The sequence below is a fragment of the Meles meles genome, chromosome 9 (genome assembly GCF_922984935.1).
Source record: "Meles meles chromosome 9, mMelMel3.1 paternal haplotype, whole genome shotgun sequence".
NCBI classification, from domain to species: domain Eukaryota; kingdom Metazoa; phylum Chordata; class Mammalia; order Carnivora; family Mustelidae; genus Meles; species Meles meles.
Genome location: NC_060074.1, coordinates 20,635,714 through 20,658,497, shown reverse-complemented (window position 1 = coordinate 20,658,497; position 22,784 = coordinate 20,635,714). Strand labels below are relative to the sequence as shown.

Here is a 22,784-nt window from a genome sequence, read left to right as displayed (position 1 = left end):
CTTCAGAATGTAATAGCTGCATTCAGAAAATGAGAATTAATAGCAGTCAGAGAGTGAATCATAACTGCATCACTCAGCACACATTCACATTGATTTATTTTGTTTTGTCTGTTTCATGTGTTCTGTTTGTTTCTAACAGTAAAGGCTATCAATAAGATGCTGGGTTTAATAATAATTTAGGGAAAATACACCTTTCATCAATTTTCCACAAATGGTTCCCAGTAGGTTAAGATCAAAGGCTGCTGGGACTCTTAACTTTTTTTCTACATTTAATTTTGTGTTATCATTTCTTCAGTTTTTACAATTAAGCCCCTTTACTGTAATTCTCATTTTCTTTATTTTCCTTTTACTAGTGCTTCCTGTCTTGACTGACAGAGGAAAAAACATTCAAGTAACTGAACTCATCTTAAATCAGTGATATTTCAGGAGCAGCTCGTTAGCAACACTAAATTATACTCATTAGTATCGTAAATATTCACATTTGTAATTTTTCCAAGCAAAAGGGATCGATCACACAACATTAAATCATATGTTCTTTTCCAAATTTAAAATTCAAATTTGTTTTAATTGAGCTATAGTACGTCAACCACATCCTTGGTCCGCTTTTGTCCTTGGTTTTCCATTAGGTGTAAAATGTATCCATGAACAACTGCTTATTTTATTATTGCTATTAACACGTAATTTCTGGTTCTTTTCCATTGCACACTGAGTTTTATTCTAGTCTCAGATTGGTATCACTTGCATTTCCTAATGCACAGGGAAGGGGTTTTCTTGTAACAATGGCTATTCTCTGCATTGACATTATTGATTACTCTGGACCTATGATGAAGTCTTTTATACATAAAGAGAGCTTACATTGGGGTGCTGGGTGGCTCAGTGGGTTAAAGCCTCTGTCTTTGGCTCAGGTCATGATCCCAGGGTCATGGGATCGAACCCCACATCAGGCTTTCTGCTCAGTGGGGAGCCTGCTTCCCCGCCCCCATCTCTGCTTGCCTCTCTGTCATCTCTGTGTGTCAAGTAAATAAATAAAATCTTAAAAAGAGAGAGAGAGAGAGAGAGAGCTTACATTTATATTCTATGGTACAGCCTTCAACATGCATTCCTATGTTCCACCTCAATCCTGAAAATCAGATATGATCTTTATTTTACAGAAAACAAAAGGCCCAGGAAAGGGAAGCAATTTTTCCAACTAGCTAGTAAATAGGAAAGATAGTACACTGGAATAATAAGTGTAAAAGAGTACAAACTTAGAGTGATGCTATAAAAATTCATAGTAAGGAATATCACATATGACTGGTAATGGAGGAGTTACCACCACACTTCTCCTTTCTCCTAATTATTATTAAAGTAATAAAAATGTTGAAAAATAATGTAACTCTAACAAAAAATTTTGAAGCTATCCTAGAAGTCAGAATGTAGAGGGAGAAAGAAATAAGAAACTGCTGCAGGAGGCCCCAAGTCAAGGAATCCTGGAGAGACCCCAAGCTTAGCGTTTTCAAATACAGGGTCCAAGGAGGCTGTGAGACTATCTAGGCTATGAGACTACTAGAATTACTATAGTAATTCACGAAGAAATGTATTTATGGGGCACCTGGGTGGCTCAGTCAGTTAAGCATCTGACTCTTGATTTCAGCTCAGGTCATGATCTCCCGGTCCTGGGATCCAGCCTGCATCTGCTCTGACCTCACTGCAGTCTGCTTGAGATTCTCTCCCTCTCTCTCTGTCCCTTCCTCCTGCTCACACACATTCTCTCTACAATAAATACATTTTTAAGTCTTAAAAAAATAAAAAGCGAGATTAAGAGTCATTTATGGTTTGTCTCCCTCCCAATCCCATCTTGTTTCATTTATTCTTCTCCTATCCCCCTACCCCCCCATGTTGCTTCTCCATGTCCTCATATCAGGGAGATCATATGACAGTTGTCTTTCTCCGATTGACTTATTTCACTAAGCATGATACGCTCTAGTTCCATCCACGTCGTCGCAAATGGCAAGATTTCATTTCTTTTGATGGCTGCATAGTATTCCATTGTGTATATATACCACCTCTTCTTTATCCATTCATCTGTTGATGGACATCTAGGTTGGGGGAGCGGGCTATGGACATTGGGGAGGGGAGGTGAACCATAAGAGACTATGGACTCTGAAAAACAACCTGAGGGTTTTGAAGGGTCAGGGGTGGGAGGTTGGGGGAACAGGTGGTGGGTGATGGGGAGGGCACGTTTTGCATGGAGCACTGGGTGTTGTGCAAAAAGAATGAATACTGTTACGCTGAAAAAATTAATAAAAAGGGAAAAAAATTAAAAAAAAAATAAAAAATAAATAAATAAAAAGCAACATATTCAGAACAATTGGGACCCTTTCTATTCTTCTTTCCCCTTGCTACACTTTTAGTGACAGGAGAAGCTTTTGCCCCCAACAGTGAAAACAAAAACTAGGCTTTAATGAAAGAAAGTGTTTGGGAACCAGGTCTAGTATAGATAAACCTATGCAGAACTGAAACAATCATAGGGATCCTACCCTGCTCCCTTGCCAGTTGCATCTCCGCGCTCCTCTTGGGACACCTGCTTCCTGACAGACTCTGCCCACTTACCCAGAACCTGCAGGCAGCTCATGGTTAGTGGTGGTGCAGATCTGCCTGATTACATAGGAAACACACAGCAGCTACCTATCATCCTCAGCCTCATTCTTCATACATAAAAATAAGCCCCCAAACCCTCAAATCAAGACATTTGAGAAAAACCAGCAACATGAACAAGAAAAATATATTCTTTAAAAAATGACCCCTGAGGGGGCGCCTGGGTGACTCAGTGGGTTAAAAGATCTGCCTTCTGCTCAGGTCATGATCCCAGGGTCCTGGGATGGCGCCCCACATTGGGCTCTCTGCTCAGCAGGGAGCCTGCTTCCCCCTCTCTCTCTGTCTGCCTCTCTGCCTACTTGTGATCTCTCTGTCATATAAATAAATAAAATCTTTAAAAAGAAAAGTGACTCCTGAGGAAATAGAGATGATTCAAGGGACCAGGCAATTTACAATTATCTTTCTCGGAGAGATTTGAAAGAATATCGTGTACTTTAAAATGAACTTCCTTCCAAAATGAATTTTAGAAAAGTATTGATTAGAGGATAAGAAAACGTTTCTGGAAATTAATATATGATTTCTCAAAAAAGTAGTTCACGAATTAATTAAAAATAGAGTTGGCAGGGCTAGAGGCAAATAATAATTCAGCTGATAAGAGGAAAAAACCTGAATGTAGAAAAAGTGGAAAAGGGATTTTAAAAATATGTCAAAAAGGAGCTAAAACAGACCAGTCCAGTAAGTCCGACACTTATCAATAGGAATCTCCTAAATATAGACCAGAGGCAGGGATAACAAGAAAAAGAATGCAGAGGAAAGTTTCTCTGAGTTAAAAAGACATAATTTCAAACAATCACTTCCAAATGACTCCTGGCAGAAGGGGCAGATTGTCCCTGGTTAAGAATCATTGGTACAGGGTAAAACGCTATGGCTATGGGGCCAGATAGGCCGGGACTTTTCTCTGAGCTCCACTAATAATAACCTCTTTATCTTTGAGAAATATCTTCATTAAACCTCTTCTGTGAAAGTGGAGATTAAAAAAAAAACAAACCACTCTATAGAATTCTTCTTTTTCTTCTTCTTCCCCCCTTCTTCTTCTGAAAATGTATGTACTTAGCACATGATATGAACTAAATAAATAAGGATTATTAATATTTTAATTATAAATGTAGTAATGGTGATGAGGAAGAGGAGGAGAAAAATATATGGAGTGGAGAGCGCGTGCCAAGGGTAGTCAGGGATAAGGAGAGGTCAGTGTCGGCCTTGGGTGCTTGGGTGAGGGGTGTGTTTATGCTCTAGATCAGCCCTCTCCAATGAAAATCATATCATAATGGACTTAGACTGTAATAGGTAACGTTTCTATAAAAATAACGTGGCTATGGAGCACCTGAAGTTTGGTCGGTATGCCTAAGGAGGTGTAATTTCAATTATTTTCATTATAATTAATTTAGATTTAAATAGCCGCATGTGGCTAGCTGCCTCCAAATTTATTGGCCAGTACAACTCAAGAGAGCAAACAAGAGCCAAAGAAGAGTTTGTATCAACTGTTTGTCTAGGAGACTAATGGGGTGATGGCGTTTGGGGCAGGAAGACAAGATAAAAGCATTTAAGCAACCCTGGCAGCTATAATGAGAGCCTGGATGAAGATGATGGAAAGGAGAGTTTGGGGAAGAGATAGGTCATTGCAATGACAATGTCCTCAGTGGACCTATGCCAATTGCTGTCTGCCTGGAGACACCTAATCTCAGCCCTAACTCTACTCAGTGGTTTCCGAGGTTATAATTTTCTTTAAATAATTTTTTTAAAAGATTTTATTTATTTATTTGACAGAGAGAGATCACAAGTTGGCAGAGAGGCAGGCAGAGAGAGGAGTAAGCAGGCTCCATGCCGAGCAGAGAGCCCGATGCGGGGCTCGATCCCAGGACCCTGAGATCATGGCCTGAGCCAAAGGCAGAGGCTTAACCCACTGAGCCACCCAGGCGCCCCTTCTTTACATATGTTACCCTTCCCTTTGTATAGCTGAGATCCGAACTGGGATCTATAGCTTCCAGCTTATTCTTTATAAGCTCTTATAATTATCCTAAAAATAGGCAAATCAAAGATGCTCCATAGATATGATTTTCTGAAGCTGTAATCATTTTCTTTGTGATCCTGGATTCTTGCTGTGTTATCTATCACTTGCTTAAAATGCTGTGAAACTTCAGACAATGGATTCTTCTTAATCTATCTCTCTGTCAACTGCTTTTTAAATCATTAAGGTTACATTTTCTGTGATATATTTTCGGTGAAAAGTATAAAGCCATTTTAAGAACAACTGCTAGTTTTACTAGTATTTTCTGAGCTCCATGCTACACTGATTCAGGACTCTAAAGGCAAGAGTCTTTTGGGAGAGCAGAGCAATAGCACAGGCCAGGGCTACCCTGGAATGTGTTCTTTATTTCAGCAACCAACTCAATGCATTATTAAAATATTCCATATTTGGGACAACACACTCATTTACCTGCTTTGGCTGCATATTAGTAGAAAGTAAAAGCTTTAGAGTCAGAACAAGGATATGAGCCAAAGATTTACCGTTTCCTAGCAGAGGGACTTGGGTGGGTCATTTGCATTCTTCAAACTTCAGTTTTCTCATCTGTAATAAACATAACAACAAGATCTGCCATTCCCATTCCAGAGAGTGCTGTGAGCTTTGGGAGGTCATACGCTTTATATGACTTAAAAAGTGGAACAGAAATTATTTTTTTCTTAAAGTCTAAATGCTACTTCTTCATTGGTTGGTTTATTTCAGTAATTTTATAAACCAAAGTTGATACCTTAAACTTTTTGTGAGCATAACATAAGAAACAACTAAAAATGCATGCACACAATAAACCAGATATTATATTTATCACTTCCCTTTGACCTATAGAACTATCCACCATCTTTTAGAGGAAATGTATAGCAGTCTGACCAGTTATCTGGCTCACTCAGGACAATGAGTTCTTTTATCGTTTTAAAATTTTTTCATTGTTGGATGTCATATTTCCTCCACTACCAATACAATCTTAAAAGTCAATCATTTTAGGGATTTCTGTAGTATTTCAGTGTAGTTATTTGTTTTTAAGATTCGACAAAAATCACAGATTCACCTGAAGCTATGATCAAAATCATGCCAATTAGCTACTCGTAGGCACTGAGAGAATCTTTAATGCCTACGTGTTGTATCTTATTCTGTATACCCTACCCGTAAATTTCACCAGGAGAAAAATCCTACAATGAGCAAGAAGATACTTTTAAAGGACACAAAATAGAAACGTTGTTCACATTAGAAATAAAACGAAAGATTTTCCTGAAAAGAAACATCATCCCTTAAGTTCCTATTCAGTGTAAAGAAATATATTTTGGTTGTAAGTGTTAAATAGAGTAGCTTTGTTTTAACAATTGCCAGATGTGGATCAGTGAACATCCGGCAGCTTTAAATAGTCATAATCCAAAGTCATTAACACTAGGAAAGAATCTGATAGAAGGTTAATTTGAACCATCTGAGGTAGACTCAAATGGAATCCACAAAAAAAGGGAATTGATGCAAACTTTTTTTTTTTTTTTGAGAGTAAAGGAGAATTTTCTAGGAAGACCAGACGTTATCCTGTGCTACACGGAGACTCTTTACTATTGAATAAATGTCAAAAAAGCATAGGCATGGTATTTGGATTCTGGCTATTTTACCAATTCCAGTTTGACTAGGCAAAGAACAGTGCTGTCCACCTAAGAAAGGCTACAGTTGGGGTGCCTGGGTGGCTCAGTGGGTTAAAGCCTCTGCCTTAAGCTCAGGTCATGGTCCCAGGGTCCTGGGATCGAGCCCCGCATCGGGCTCTCTGCTTGGCAGGGAGCCTGCTTCCTCCTCTCTCTCTGCCTGCCTCTCTGCCTAGTTGTGATTTCTCTCTGTCAAAGAAATAAAAATTAAAAAAAAAAAAGAAAGAAAGGCTACAGTTACACACACACACCCTTGTGCAACACTCATTTTCCTAGCTTCCATGTGGCACATGCATCAAGGGCATTTCTAAGCAGACAGCGGAGCGAATGCAAAGATGCCTGTGACCTGACTTCTTTCCTCAAGTGCCTTCCTAAGTGTTCTCCTTGAAGAAAAACCGTTATCGATTTAAGTTGACTTCTGTTCATATGAAAACTAGTATTTCACTGGAATTTTGAATTCAAAGTTTGCCATGACACTGCTCACATTTACTTGGCTGTTTAAGTAAACACCAAATGGCAAAATTACGGTGACAAAGACCACAGATCTGCTCATGGGCATGGCTTCTATCTAGATAGAAGCAGCCCTTTAAACAAAGGAGACATGCTAATAAGTGTGAGAACATCACAAATGTTTGATGTGCAGTTAAGGTGTTTCCCTGATGGATGTGTATGCCATATTTATTTGATTGCTTATTTTCTTAGATATTCTACAGCTGCAAGGTGTGATGTGGGACGACTCAAACAGGTAGATGCTTGTAAGTTCTAGCATCTACAGAGGACCAAGAGCCTCGTGGTGGAGGCAGAAAAATAACATCCCTCCAGTCTGTCAAGGCTTCTTGTGAACCCTGAGCCCCTTTGAACGCTCTAATCGTCTGCCAACACACACATTCTTTCCTCAGAGGAATGCAGGTTGCTGCCACCAACCAAAACATTCCACCAAAGAGAAATGATTTTGTTGGAAAAAATGTATTCCTTAAACCAGAGACTATCATCAATACTCAGGAGTCCCCTGTGGCTTGCAGTAGAGTCCCCCAGGCTTGTATGAGGAGGTGGGCGGCAGGATGAGATGTAGACGCCCAGAAGCTTTGTCACTAAGCATAGCGGGACAGGACGGATGTCAAGTGTTGGGGGGGGGTGGGCAGAGAACGTAGCAGGCTGGCACTGTGCTAACACCCAGGCAGAGAGGAGGTTAGGAGTTCAAAGAAATCACGAAGCAGGGAAACAGAGCTGCAGTTAAGAAACTGGCAGAGTGTTATATGGAAACACACCCCCAACTCTGAGCCACGAGAATTCACTCTACGGCATAAGAAACAGGGAGCCTAGGCAGAAAGATTGAAAGGCCAGTAGCTCATTAGGGCTTGTTTAATGGATCTTTCATAAAACAACCGGCTGGAATGGAAAAAGGTCAGAAAGAAAGAGACAATTCTCTCTCAGCGTCAAAGAGGCGTGACATCATGCAGTGTCGCCGCATGGAAAGAAGGGTTTCCATTTGACTTGTTCGTAACGACTGCTCCAGTCCTTTCTGATTTTTCTTGCCTCCTAACGTCTTGCTGATGAAGGCACGGCACACGGCCTAGCAGTAGCAACCTTACCTAGGAGCTTGTTAAAATGGAGGCTCCCAGGCCCCTTCCTCACACCGCATGATTCTGAATCTGCATTTTAATGGGATCCCCAGTGGATTCATCTCTGCCTTAGAGTCTGAGGAGCGGATCTCCCAGGGTCTACTTTTACCACCTTATTATCCATTCTCTGCACAGCTGCCTGAGTAATCTCTTAATTTTATTTGTTCACCCACAGAAATAAAGTTCCATTAGGGCAGGAAAAGGGTATGGAATTGGTGTTCAATAAATGGTCACTGAATGAATAAGTGGATTTTCCCTAGTCTGAGATGAAGTCCAGATGGTAAGTAGCCCCCCTCCCCCCCACCTGCCCATATCTTCTCTTTACCACTAGAAAACTCTCTCTTTTCTCTTACTTTTGTCTAGAGGGAGGATGTATTTTGTTTGCTAAGCCTAAATCCTTGTCTGCATTATCTCCTTCCATTCAGGAACTTTTCTATAATATTGTTCTTCTTCTGTTTACATACCTAACACCCCCTCTCTATATGCGTCCTCCCTTCAGGTTGGGACTTCCCAGGTTACTAACAGTAAAGTCCTACTGCGTGGCACCGAATCCTAGACCTCTGAAATGTGTTTTCCTATTACTTTTGTATCCTTATTGACTCATTCGCTTCTCAAGAATTTGCTTCTGTTGCCACAGTTGGACTGGTTCCGGGTCAGACCTGATGCAAAACTAGCCCTGAAACTTGGGGGGCTGTCTCAGTCTCTGTCCCTCCGTTGAAGTGGAGATAGCAGAACGTACAGAGTCATCATGATAATTAAAATCCCTGTCACAGAGGCTGGCACACAGCAGGTGCTAACGTCATCCTAGATTCCCTTGGTTGGAGGAAAGGAGAGGCTAATTTTGAAACCATCAAATTGGGGTGCCTGGGCGGCTCAGTCAGTTAAGCGGCGCCTTCACCTCAAGTCAAGATCCCAGGGACCTGGGGTCGAGCCCCGCATCAGGCTCCCTGCTCAGCGGAGAGCCCGCTTCTCCCTCTCCCTCTGCCTGCTGTTCTGCCGACTTGCGTGCGCTCTCTGTCAAATAAATGAATAAAATCTTTAAAAACATTTTTTAAAAAGAAACCATCAAATTCTTTTTGGCAATATAAAATACAGTGGTTCTCTTGTTAGGAAATAGCCCTTGGAAATAATGGGAAATGTCGTGTGAGAGTAAAATATTCCATCCCATTACAGCATGAAAATGATATTAAAAAATTGGGAAGCAAGAGGAAAGGAACACACCCAACGTCTTCATAAAAGAATATTACACAGGTAGAAAAATATTTTGAGATGTTTAAGATACTCTGAGTAGAAAAAAAAAAAGACAGAATTCAAATTGTATTGTTTTGATCCTAGCTATGTAAATTTAAATGCAATAGATGGAAGGAAGGAAACTAAACAGGAAGAGTGTTAACCAGTCTCTAGCTTGTTTAGTTATGGATGGTGATTATTTCCTTCCTTTACACTCTTCTAAATTTGACAGATTTTACAAAATGTGGATTTATTGTTTTTATAACAGAAAACACCACTGAAGTCAATAATATTTTGAGCAGTCTTTTATTCTCATTCTTCAACTTCTCTGCAGAATTTCATAATTGTAGCCTTATTTTCTATTACTTCACCTATCCTCTTTGTTCTTTGCTTTAAAAAAAAAAATAGTTCTTCCTCTAACTTTGTCAATTCCTGTCCCTTATTCTACATCTTAAATGTGGGTCCTGTCAAGAGTGTTCTTTCTTGGCCCTCTTCTCTTCTCTTGTGATAAGGTCATCCACGTCCTCTCTCCCTGGATTCTCTTCTTAGTGTTAACCCACGGTGATCTGCCAGCTACCAGACCAGTCTGCCCCCAGAGCCAGCCTATTGTAGCCTAAACCTGCCTCTTGACTTTTTAATTCCCTTCCTCATTCGGTCAGCACTTATTGGCTGTCCACTATGCACTAGGCAGTCTGCAAGAGACTAGGGTGAAGACAAATTAAAGAGAGCCTCTTTCTTCAAGCAGCTTTTAGCCACATTTCTCCCCTCATTGTTCCAGTTGTCAAATTGAAACATTAGAGTCAGCACTGAGTCCTGTTTTTCATTCTTCCGACCAATCAGTTGCTATATTCTGCTTATGATTTTGAGCTCAGAAACATCTTTCATTTTCATGACCCCTTCTTTTACGCCCACTGCCAACACCCTCTTTGAGCCTTTATTATTTCCTGGAATATCCTATTAGAGCTTCCAAAGTGATGTCTGCTTCAACATACTCTCACCCATAATTCCATCTCACACAGTGCTATAAAGTAAGTCATCTGAAATACAGTTTGGGTCAGAGTGGTCTGCTATTCAAAATACACCCCGTAGTTTCTCATCAAATGCTGAACAATTTCAAGTTAGCATTTAAGGTCCCTTTCTCATGCATTGGGTTGAACTGAATGAATTCTTAATTTGTAGTTCAAAAAGTATAGAATACTAGCCATTTCATAGGATATGACTGAATACTATTTCCATCCTTACCTTCTAAGAACTCCCCTTCTTCTGGCCTGTACTCTAGAATATAAATGAGGTCAGTCTATAATTTCCATGCATGTTCACTTTCTTTGGCCTCTTTGCTAATGTTGGATCTTCCTGGAGCTCGTCTGCGCATTCTCTCTCCCTTAAATACTTCTTTTCATCTCTAACCTCCTCCTCAAAAGACCCATCCTCCATGAAACATTCCCTATTGAGTCTCTTCTCAATTGTTAGTAATCCTGGTCTGCAGCGAAGTCCCTTAAGAAATTATTCGTGTGTCTCCTATGGTACCGATGTGCCTTAAGGCTACTTCTTTGTTTTGTTCTGCTGCACCCAACTGAGCTCCCAAAGTGTTCTGTTCTATATACGCCTTTGCAAGTAGAGAGCATCTTTATACCCATTTGTCATTGTTAGTGCCCTCAGTTATGTTTGTGGCTCCGTTAGTTGTGTTTAAGTTTGAATGTGGTATCTGCACACTACACAGTATGCACATGGCATACTGTACCCTGCTAGTTTCTTTCTTTTTGGTCATTTGAAACTTCTGCTATTATTTCAATTAAAAAAAAAGTTGCAAAATATGGCATCGATTTATGCTAGGTAGTACTTGAATTCTCTGGCTAATTTTCTTATATAGATTATGCAATTTCATATTACATCTTTATCATAATGCCACAGGAGCGCTTTATGAATTAATTTATTTTTAAAACTTCCTAATTCATCTCTGATATTCCTCCTTAAAGAATAAAGTTCTTTGAAAAAAATAAAATTCTTCAGTTTAAATATAAAATATAAAATATTAAAAATATAAAATATATCCGAGTTTGAATATTATGTTATACATTTGAGGATATATTTACTGCTAACTTAAAAGTGTATAAAAACAAGTATCTGCAGGCATACTGTTTTTGCCTTATTTTAATATACACCATGTGCATAAATAAAATATTAAAGCAATGGCTATGAGCCAAAAAAAAATCTACTAGGAAAGGAATGTAATATGTTGTGGTTAATATTGAAGGACTTTGGACCAGACTTGTGTCGATTGCCCAGTTGGGATCTCCATTCATTCATCTATAAAATGGAGACCATACCCACCTCCCAGGATTGTAGAGAGAGTTAAAATGAGATAACATATGTTAAGGGCTTAGGATATTATCTAGCACATAGTTAATAATAAAAAAATTCTAGTTGTATTAATAAAAACAAATGGCAACAAGAAAAAATGCATTCTCTAAAACGATTATGACTCTAGAGGTTTCCGTATACATTATTAAATGACGTCATACTAGTCCATAATGAGCAACAAAGCATTTAGGAAGACTATGACATCATTTCTAGTATTACAGAAAGAGAGGGAGGGAGGGAGAGAAAGAGAGAAAGACACAGAGAGAGAGAAGGCCTCCTCCCCTCTGCTGCAGCAAAATCTTGGCTGAAGATATGAAAAGCAATAAACAATGTCAAGCCTGGGAGTAGTATTTAGGAAGCATCCATAAAGCCAAACTCATGCTGCAGTTTGGCTTCTTTCCTTCTTTCCCTTACTGATGAAAGTGAGAAGGGACACTTCAAAAATTCTTTCCATCTTAACTTAAAACTGAAAAAACCTTTTCTGTATAGCTTGGAGAAATTTTCACACATGGTTTGCCTGATTTTCTACCTGGTATTAATTATCTAATTAATTATTTTTAATTAAAGACATATAATGAATATTTGGGGTAGCTAGAGAAAAAAGTACCAAAGGTCTGTTTCACAGGGTGTAATCTCATGAAAAACAAGAACAAAAAAGTAATGGGGGAAAATGATGATGAATCATTTACCCTTCAAATAATGAAGCAAATATTTGTTGAACTCCTACTGTGTCCAGACACTACTTTATGTGCTGAAGATATGAGTGAAAAATCAGTGAAATAATTAACCAATGTCAAAATGAGTTTGATTAGCAAAAACCGTGTTACAGATCCCTGACTCACTCACAGTCCAAAAGTCAAATTCAATTCTGATTGGACGCCATAATAGTCTATTTCAATAAATTATGTTTTATTACACAAAATCTGTCAACACATCCCTAGATAAATTTGAAATGAGCCTAGAAAATTTAGGTACCTAGAGACTTTTGGTGAGGTAATATGCCACTTCTCCAGTACCCAGATGAATCCCAACAGAGCTGATTAGTTCCTATTAACAAAACATTGAATACATTTTTTTAGTGGTTAGATAATAACATCATTGTTTTCCAATTCCTATAAATATCCCAATATTCTAAATTAATATAATGAGTTGCTAAATGAGCCTGAGGATTAGAAAACAGCTTCTCACATAAAATATTTACTGTGTGGACTCTGTTAGATGGGAAAATACCAAATAGATTTTTTTTTTCACCAAATATGAAATGTATTCACCTACTCTGAGTGGAAACTAAAGGAGAGGATAGTCCCAAGTGTTTTACAGTATCCAGGAGGAATAGTAAGTCCTGTCTGGGGATTTTACACCTGATTCCACTGAGTACTTTCTAAGGGGGAAAAAAAAATGCAATATATTTCAAGTTTCTCTGAGACTAGTCTATTTGATTTTGTTCAATATCTGAAATAAAAGCAGTTTCCCTTTTTAGAGCATACTGATTTATTTTAATGAATTCCTTCTCTTGTGCAAAAATATTATGTGGTGCTGCCCACACTCTGGAAGGGCGGTGACAGTGGCATCTGCCCCTTCCCTCTCTCCCACAATAACTACCAACAGCAGCAAGGCTCTTAGGAAGTGCCTGTGGAATGAATAAATTAAGGTTCTCATAATTACACACTGCAGAGAGAATTCAACAAGGACAATGCATTCGTGTCCTCCGACTGCTACAAATATTCACGCTCACAGGTGCACACTCACAGACTTCTGGTATTTCAGGATCAGTAGTTGAACATTAACTATTTCCAAAGGACATAAAGAAAGAAAAAAAAAAAACTAACCTCACTGCATAAAATATTTTGAGCTAGTAAGCTTGAAAGGAAAGGCTACGTGAATGCCAAAGAAAGATTTAGAAGATGCTATTGATCTCCTCAGCGAGGCAGAAAATGTCTTCCATTTTTTTAAGGCAAATTACAAATACAGCTTTTATTGACATGAGTATATGTTGCAAACAAAGATAATCTTAAAGAATTAAACAAAAGGTAATACCCATAACTGCCATCTCGAATCAATACACATCCTGATAGTGAATTTGAAAATTAATATTTTTCATGTAAGGTAGAAGGCCCAGGATCAATGGATTCAACTGCTCCCACGGCAAGAGGAAGGATTACTTTCTTATGCCAGTAAAGCATATATAAAATCAGTTTTTTAATAACTAACAACCTCAGCCTTTAAATATGGTGCTAGAGACTAAAGCATCAGTGAAGAAGTTACAATATTTTGTTCACAAAACCCAACAATACTGAGTCATTCCTAGGCTCTCATCTCTAGCGCTCCTTCTACCTGGGAAGGGCAAGCCGTTTCATTTACCCACTTAAAAACATCTCGTATTAGAAAGATTCCCTCAGATAAATTCATAACTTTAGTATATTTCTGTTAAATTTAAATGACTGAATTTTCATTAAGATAGAGAATTTTGGACATTTTTTTTTAGCTGCTACATAATAAAAATCCGAAAATAAGCCAGACATAGCGATGTTTGTTCACAACTTGCAACCCAGGCAAAAGATATAATTCCTTAGACATCTTATAATCAAAACAGCCCTGGATAATGGCATTCTCTGCATGGGAAATCATACATGCTATAGACAATGACCAACATAGGCTTAAGGATCAAAGACCAACCATAGAGAGATTAATTTAAATAAAAACATTCCAAATCCTCCCTGATTTCCCCTCATTTAAACATCCAAACAAAACATGTGGTACCTTTTAATTTTCTGAATGAGTAGTTCCCAATCAATGTTTCTTCGGTGAGAGACAACAAGGTGAAGAATCTACCGAAATAAAACAAAAGAAAAAAAATACATATACAGATTTGTTAACAATATACTGGAAATCGTAACTCACCAGTAAGCAAATGCATTCTTTATCATTCCAATAATAAATCTATGCCTTGAGATCTGTAGTACAAATAACACAGCACTTGAATTTTCAGGAAGCTTGGTAATGAATTCTAAAGCATTTTACTTTGAGATCACATAAAGCAAATCCTCTGAAAAATGGATTAAAAATAAAACGAAATAAAATTTTAAAAATGCCGAAACATTACCAGTGCCTATGCAGCGATACCACCCAAGTCTAGCCTCTGAGGATTGCTGCAGAATCCTTCTCCCCGAGCATTATCTCCACGGGCTGGGTCTAGCTCTCTAGCTCCAGACAGACGCAGTCTGCAAGCCACCAGCTCCTCTCTGTGTGTGTCGGGGAAAGGGAAGCTGCAAATTAGAAAAAGTCCCCGCAGTGGTGAAAAGGAAAATAAGGCGAGTGGGAGAGGGAGAGAGAGCTCACTAGCCTCAGAATTTTCGAGAATGATGACAAGCCACCCAGTTCCGCCATCATTCACTGACAATAAGATGCAGCCCTGGCTTATGATTTAGCGGTTTACCATAGGGGCTTCTGGTACCAAATGCCTGACAGGCATTTTAATTGCCTCCATCCAAGTGTGTCCCCAGGAGTCGAGTCTATAAGCCTATGAATGTCATCATCTGGTCTCCTTTGTGTTAATGCCAGACACACACACACACACACACACACACACACACACACACACACACACACAGTGATTAAATAGAGAGTTTCCCTGCATAATATAGGATTACAAATAAACCTGGCTGCACAAACTGGACATGATAAGCGGTAGTTTATGCGAATATTTATTATCTACATTAATGACATCACAGATTGTCTGATGTTCTGTCACTGGCAGCTCATGATGATATTTTAAACACTGAATATCCAAGATTGTTTGTTTACTTATTATTTACTTATATTCCAAAATAACTGTGCCCAATAGAAAAATGCACATATTTATTTGTATTTTCTTAGGGAAAATTCAATCCCCTTGTAACTGTGATAATTACACACTTGACAATGTTTCCCTTACAAGGGAGAATGCAGCAAAAAACAAAGAGGATTAGGAAACCAGGGTGGATGTGTGATTTCTGAGGACAATCTATTTTATTCTGTTTACAGACAGAAGCAAAAGGAGGTAGCAATGAATTTGGGTACTGGGAGACCTTACAGTCCCTGAGGGCCGCGCGGCAGGGAATTGAATCTAGAATAATCAGTACCCCCTTTATGTTAGCAACTGAAATTAACAATTGAATATCCCTGTTTCACAGTGCCCCTTCTGTAGGGAGGTTAAATGTGGAATAATTCCCTGGATTTATTGCCCAGAGAGAAGGGCTGGGGAAAATGTTACTAAACAAATTAATTTTTACAGCATTGTTAGCTTCCTGCATCAGTGAATGGAGCAAAATTCAATGTATGTATACCAAAAGGGCCTGGTGTGAAGAAGGTTGCTGGGAGGGAGCATCACCATGGTTACTGGAAACAGAAAGTACTGAGAAAAATAAGGTGATGATAGAGAAAAGGGAAGGAGACTCCAGTGGAGGAAATGTACAGTGATATGCTTCCTTTTTTGCCTTCTGGAAAGAACTGTGTCTATCAGGTTTACACTCTATTTTGAACGCATTAAGATGAATTTACATTCTCCATTAGCCGCCTTTCTTCTCCACTTTTTGATCACGAGCTAATTTTGCTTTTATAAATATGCAAATTATGGTTCTTTTGTATGAGATGGTTCTTACTTCTCCTTGCCTCTGTCTATATCCGGGATTCAGGGAGTCCACACCCTTTGTGCCAAAGGTGAGAAAGCTGAGGCCCAGGGAATCTGGCCAAGGTCACAAAGTGGGCTGGAGATCCAGCAGACACACCACCCCATTTCCTGACTTAGGTGCCCTGCTTTTCTTCTTTCACCAAGTGATTTTCTTTCTGTGCTCCTCCTGCTCTGTGTGCAAGCAAAAACGATTCCAAAACCATCCTTTGTCTTTGATTTTTGTGAGCCTTCCTTTATTTGTTAAAGCAGGGACCTTCATCTTTAAAATATGTTGAATAATTCTGAGGCTAGCCTTGCTTAATATCGTGCTGCACTGCATCAGAAGCCTGAAGAATCTGGGGTAATTATGTCACTGCTCTTCTTTCATTTCCAGCTAGGCAATCAGACGAAGTGAACATGATGGCCCTTTTGTGATCCTATCTTGTTGAGCCTGAACTCGATCATCATATACTAGGTACTCTATCATCCCTGGCACTGTTCTTTCTGGAAGCAGGAAATCGGGCAAACTGAGCTGTCCTCTCCAGTTTCCTCCTAGTTAATAGACAGCGTGAAGTTTCATAAGGTTACCCAAAATAATGAAACCGGAAAACTGGGAGCCCAGGTTAAAAAACAAAAAACAAAACAAAACAAAAAACTCAAAAATAACCACTGGGGGGCGCAATATTTGTGAAAATCTTTCTGAGTCAGCAAAAACTGTGATCAGGATTTTGACCTCGATGCACTGTGTTTATTTCCTTCATTAAGTGTTCTTTCAATATTCAGTAGTTATGACTCATTGCTTTTAGGTTAGCTCATCCATAGGTAGGATCAGATTGAATTTTCTGATATCTAAAATACAGTTGCTGCCACCACTACTGTTCTCTGCTCCCAGTATGTGAACTATCAAGAAATCATATTAGGGGCCCCGGAGTGGTTCAGTGGGTTAAAGCCTCTGCCTTAGGCTCCAGTCATGATCCCAGGGTCCTGGAATCGGGCTCTCTGGTGTGTCGGGCTCTCTGCTCAGCTGAGAGCCCACTCCGCGTCCCCCCACCCCCCCGCTCCCCACCCCACTGCCTCTCTGCCTACTTGTGATCTCTGTCAAATAAATAAATAAAATCTAAAAAAAAAATTAAAAAAAAAAGAAATCACATTTAAAAATATAATAACCCTAGTAAAATTACAAGAGATTTCAGATTTCACATAATCTTACATATTGGTTAGGATTTTTCTCTTCCAAAAAGCATTCTTTAAGTACGATTTCTCTGTTAAATGTCTATTTTTCTTCAGTGGTTTGGGCACTAAAGTTATTATTATTTTTTTTAAAGATTTTATCTATTTATTTGACAGAGAGAGAGAGATCACAAGTAGGCAGAGAGGCAGGCAGAGAGAGAGGAGAGAGGAGGAAGCAGGCTCCCTGCAGAGCAGAGAGCCGGATGCAGGGCTCCATCCCAGGACCCTGAGATCATGACCTGAGCTGAAGGCAGCGGCTTAATCCACTGAGCCACCCAGGCGCCCCTAAAGTTATTTTTTAAAACAAAACACTGATAACATGTTCATTTTTGAACACAAAAAATGATGCACAGGTGATGTCATTTCTTGAAACAAATCATATTTTGTCAGAATCCCCTAAAGCACACATAATGGCCTTAGTCTAAAAAATAGCACAGGTCCAAAAATATTTAGTACTTTTCAGGAGTCCTTATTTGAGAATACTGCTCTGTCATTGAGAATGAGTTGGTAAATTCTTTTTCTTTTTTTCTTTTCATTTGTAGGTGGAAGGAACTATTACTTTAACATGTCCATTGTATAATAAGTACTATATAATTCTTCCCTTTAATTACATTCTAAGAATACAAAATGGCAGATAATTGAAAGCCTTTCATGATTTTTTTTAAGGTTTTATTTATGTATTTATTTGACAGACAGAGATCACAATTAGGCAGAGAGGCGGGCAGAGAGAGAGGAAGGAAGCAGGCTCCCTGCTGAGCACAGAGCCTGATGCAGGGCTTGATCCCAGAACCCTGGGATCATGACCTGAGCTGAAGGCACAGGCTTTAACCCACTGAGCCACCTAGGCGCTCCCCCTTCATGATTTTTTATATTTTTTATATTTATGCTTATGAGCCTAAATTGTACTTCTTTCCTTATCCTTTCTCTCTTTCACAATATTCTAGACCTTGGCTTAGTACCATTGGTCAGTTCATCTAACCTATTTTGATGACACACATACATATATTTCAAACACTTGATACGTTTTAGGTGTGGGAAACAAAACAAAACATTTCCTTCTACAGGACCTTTAATTATAGTGGAAGAGCCATAGAAGTAAAGCGGAATCTAAGCCGACACTTCTTTCTCTTACTTGATGACACACTATGTCTCTGTCCCTGTGTTATAATCTGCTGCATCTTGGAGTCTGACCTTTAAGAATCTAATTTAACTATATCTCCAATGTCAATTAGTTTAGCCCCATGGCTCTTCTGGAAAACCCTTAGTTTTACTCCCCAAATATCCTGGCCTGTGTATTTGTGTGTCACTCTTGAAGTTCTTTAGGAAGGAATAATGGAGGTATTATTTCTTCCTTACCTCCTTGAAGCCTTTGATCACAGAATCATCTTCCTAGCTAAGACCTTCCTGACTCCCATCATGAAAACGGCAACCGTGTCCCTCCCACCACCCTTCATCCCTGCTCCTTCTTTCCCTTTCCACAGCACTGACCACTTTCCATCACACCACAGACTTGTATTTATTATGTTTACTATTTATTACCTGCCTCCCTCTGCTAGGTCTGTGAAGGAAATCATCTTTACATGTTTGGGATGCTGGTGTATCCAGAGCACCCAAAACAGTGGCTGGGAACAAAGAGCATTCAAAATATTTTTTTAAATGAGCAAATGTGAAAATCACATTAGTGGATGACTCGAAGCATTTAAGCACAAGACAAGTCTTTGTGTTTCATATTGATTTCCTTGCTCTAATTATTCACTCTTCCTTATAAATATTGATTTTATTTGTATTAAAAATCACATTTTCCCATGGAATCAATTTTTTTTTGTTATTTCCATTAGAGGATATATATTTATTTAAAATAGGGACTTGTCTTCTGCTTTCTTTGAATTCTGCAAAGTACCCAGCATGAGACTATCAGCTTTTAAATGCTGAGAAAAAGCTTATTTGATAAATAATACTTGCATTTGCATTAAATATGTTGACATTTAATCTTAAGATTACTTAAATAAAATGAGAATAGTTAATAAATCAATATTGCCTTGTGGTCAAACTGCTTAGAAGTAGTTATTTAATTTTAAAAAGTTTAAGATTTTATTTTTAAGTAATCTCTACACCCATTGTGGGTTTTGAACCCACAACCCCAAGATCGAGATTCACCTGCTCTACCAACTAAGCCAGCCAAGGCATCCCTGAAGTGGCTTTTTATAAATTGACTATAATTACTATACTTTGTAGTTAAAAAATTAATAATAGAAACAATAATTAAATACAATAGAAATAATAATTATAGTTTTACCTTATGTTCTTAAATTCGTCATTTTAAATATAAGCAGTTATCTGAGTATTTTATAAATTATTATGCCATCCAAATTCACTGCACACTGTTTTGCCTTCTTTACCACAGATGACATCTTTTCTTCCAACAAATTTTGTTCCCTTAAGAGCATACTGTGGTCAGACTCCACTGCCCAGCACCCTCTCCATTATAAGACCTATGGAGTCAGAAAGTTCCATGGAATAGGTCTGAAATCCATATGCTCAAGGTGACCTGAATACCTGGAAAACCCGGGGAAATACCACTTCCAGGGGCTACACTCCTCCAAGGGAAGTCTAGAAAACTTGGGTGTGCTGTCTGCAAATTGAGCTCATGCTAATCAAAGGTAATCCAACTGCTCACAAAGCCTTGGTAGGTAGGGTTAATTGATGTTTTAGTTGCTTATCCCTTCAAAAGGACTGTAAGGGTACTTAAGGGAAGAAGATACATTGCTAGTAAGGGTCCCAGTTCCTAACATAAAGACTCAATAAACATTTGTTAATGCAAAAAGAAAAAAAAAGTATACTGTGGTCAAACAGACCAAAAAGAAGAAAAAAAAATTGTCACAACTAGCTTATCAGTCTGCATTATACAAAACGTTGAAATTCCATTACTTTTTTTATATATAAAATGGCAGTTTCTTGTGGTTCTACCTAATACCTCGAGAAATTATAAAAGGAAGCAGAATGGAGTAGAGTGAACTCCATTGAGTAAACTCCAAAATGTCTCAGTCTCCAGGCAAGGGCAAGTCTTCAGTAGCCACTAATTAAAATATGACAAATTTCAAATCCAATCTGTGGCACCTTCCAAAATATTACAAATTATGAGAAGCACAGACCCAAAACTACTGATATCTTTTAAGGCCATGAGGTTCTATGATCTTTCGAGGATCTGAAAATCTTCTAGAAATGTTTCTTGAATTCTTAGACAAATTCAGTAGTAAGTCTCTAGATCTTACATTCTAAAATGCATGGGCAAATAGACTCAATGTAATATCATCAGTGAAAGACATATGTTCTATGGGATTACTGATTTATGGGATGAATAACAACTGTTAGGAGTTAAAAGACAATCACTAAGCACCAAAAGGATAAATTTATATCAGTTACTCACATGGTTTTCTTGTGTGTGTGTGTGTGTGTGTGTGTGTGTGAGACAAACTACAAAAATTATTAACATAAATAAGGCTGAATTATCCTTTATAAAAAACAAGTAACCAATGTCTTAAGAAACTCCTACATAGGATTTTGAGAGCAGGTAATGGACAAATATAGATGGACAAGAATCCCCTCCCCCAATAAAATCTTTAAATCACTTGGCTCCTACCCCAAATTCTTCTTGCTTTGATTAAAGAGGATGAACTATATTCATTAGCTTGTTACGTACTTTATCTTTCTTTAACTTTCACTAGGTATTCCATGCTACTGAGCTGTATTTTTACTTACTTAAAATTGAAAATAGATTGTTATTATCCAGGCCTCAGGTCCTCTAATCATTTGCCTATGTCTAATTATATTTAAATTATCTTTTATACATCTAACACAGTAGAAAAAAACTTTAAACCAAGATATTCAGTATCTCCACTGAATTAAGATAAAGAATGACTCAGAAATGAGGTATGTTTATAAAGAAGCAAAGAGCCTCCTGACATACAGGTCACCCACTGTCATCTTTGCCATCTTCAGTGTGATTCTGATTAGATGTGTCTAATCAGTGGGAAGAATGAAAGTATTCTAAACAAGGAGAGTGAGGAGTAAGGCAAGATAACGGACGACTTTCCAATTGTTCTCGTCTCATGCTTCAATCCTCCTCTGAGTCATCATGATCAGAGTGTGGCTTCATGGTTTTATTTTAAATCTTTGTGTGGTGATTTTTTTTTCTAAAATACAGTTATATTCTTATCCAAACATAAGTATGAAATACATTTCAAATTATTTTTGGGTTATGCACCATTTTTAACCTCAGAAGTATTCATATTTCTCAGGAAAATTTCCACAGGTAGTTTCAAAAACAATATATTTTTGTTTTTCTTTTCTTTTCATTTTTTTCTTTTTTGAAGATTTTATTTATTTGAGAGAGAAAGGCAGAGGGAGAAAGAGAAGAAGCAGACTCCCCACTAAGCGGGGAGCCCAAAGTGGGGTCTCTATCCCAGAACCCTGAAATCAAGACCTGAGCCGAAAGGCAGCTGCCCAATCGACCAAGCCACCCAGGCACCCCACTTTTGGTTTCCTTTATTCCACTAATGCTCTTCTTTCACTCTTCAAGGTGAAGCCAAATAGATGATGTAAATAGAGCAGGAGAGAGAGAGAGAAGTTTTTCTCATTGTCAGCACTCAAACTGCAGTTTGCAATTTAGTGAAATAGCTAGCTCCCGGCCATGTTTAGGTTGCACATGCCATTGCACTTAGGAAATGACAGCGCCCAAAGTTCTATTCTGCTCACATACTTTCACCAAAATAAATGGAACTGCACTTCTTTTTTAAAAACGGTGTGATGTGCACTGCAGTTCTGAAAAATAATTGCAGGTTCAATTCATCAAGTCATAATCTCATTACACTCGAAGAACTAAGCTGGGAATAAAACCCTCTCCAGACGTTGACAAGAAAGCTATAATGGCAGAACAACTGAAACTCTCACACATGACTGGTGGGAGTACAAAGGAGTGTGAACACTTCTGAAAACTCTTCGGCAACTTCTAGTAAGGTAAAATGTATGTCTACCTTATCAACCAGTAATTCCACTTCTAGGTTTATACCCAGGAGAACAGTACGGATGTTTACTTAAACATATTTAAAAAAAATGTTCTTAGCTTTATTCATAATAACATGAAATTGGAAACCATTCTAATGCTTACCAATAGTAGGAGGTATTACGGTATATTCACGACATGGATTAGTACACTGAAAAAAATAGAATGAAAAGAATTACTGTTGGATGCAAGTCCATAGATGAATCTCATAGGCATCACGATAAATAGACACAAAGAGTCCATACTATATTACTCCATTCATACGAAATTCAGGAGCAGACAAAACTAATGTTCAGAAAGAGAAGTCAGAATAGTGTTTAGGTCT

The 22,784-nt window shown here is 38.4% G+C and overlaps 1 protein-coding gene across 16 annotated transcripts in view; it reads right to left on the bottom strand.

Annotated features, from left to right (window-relative positions):
* MAP2 (microtubule associated protein 2) overlaps positions 1 to 22,784 on the bottom strand; it is a 298,127-nt gene that overhangs the window by 133,019 nt on the left and 142,324 nt on the right. For 2 of the 16 annotated variants that reach the window (XM_046018969.1, XM_046018971.1), the window contains exons 1-2: positions 14,623 to 14,848; positions 14,280 to 14,347 (exon numbers count right to left, since the gene is read on the bottom strand). The gene's annotated coding sequence lies outside the window, so the exon portion shown is untranslated. Of the gene's footprint in view, positions 1 to 5,145; positions 5,207 to 14,279; positions 14,348 to 14,622; positions 14,850 to 22,564; positions 22,611 to 22,784 lie in introns of those variants that run through there. The other 14 variants (XM_046018974.1, XM_046018975.1, XM_046018967.1 and 11 more) reach the window with 13 other exon arrangements.